This window comes from Monopterus albus, unplaced genomic scaffold, assembly GCF_001952655.1.
Source record: "Monopterus albus unplaced genomic scaffold, M_albus_1.0 scaffold250.1, whole genome shotgun sequence".
Taxonomy (NCBI): Eukaryota; Metazoa; Chordata; class Actinopteri; order Synbranchiformes; family Synbranchidae; genus Monopterus; species Monopterus albus.
In genome coordinates, this window is record NW_018128130.1 from 582885 (window position 1) to 583317 (window position 433).

Here is a 433-nt window from a genome sequence, read left to right on the forward strand (position 1 = left end):
CTTTGGTTCATTAACTTAATTGTCCTTAGTTAATGATAACATTTGGAGTTTTTGACCAGTAGGAGCTCAGATATGTTTGTATTGTGCACTCACACTGAGAAGTACACTCAGAAAACGTGCCAGGGCATAAGGATACTCAGAATGTGCTTTTGTGAAGAACAAAACCTGAATGTAAAAAGAACTTTGTTAAAACCAAAAACACTACAGGGAAGTTTTGATTTGATTAATTTGATTTTTGATTTGATTTGATTCATTCTTTCAAGCATGTAAAGACAGTTGATATGTCAACACACATAATTTTACACATATCCAACAAATGCTAATCCAATATCAATTTGCTTATACCTAGTACATGCTTGAATGGAGTAGGAAGAAGTCAGACTTATCCAGTCCTACCCCATGACATCATCTTACCATCATTGGTTTGCAAGCA

At 34.4% G+C, this 433-nt stretch overlaps 1 protein-coding gene across 1 annotated transcript in view; it reads left to right on the forward strand.

The window, feature by feature from the left end:
* LOC109972174 (lon protease homolog, mitochondrial-like) overlaps window positions 1-433 on the forward strand; it is a 28944-nt gene that overhangs the window by 11656 nt on the left and 16855 nt on the right. The gene's annotated exons all lie outside the window — the stretch shown is intronic.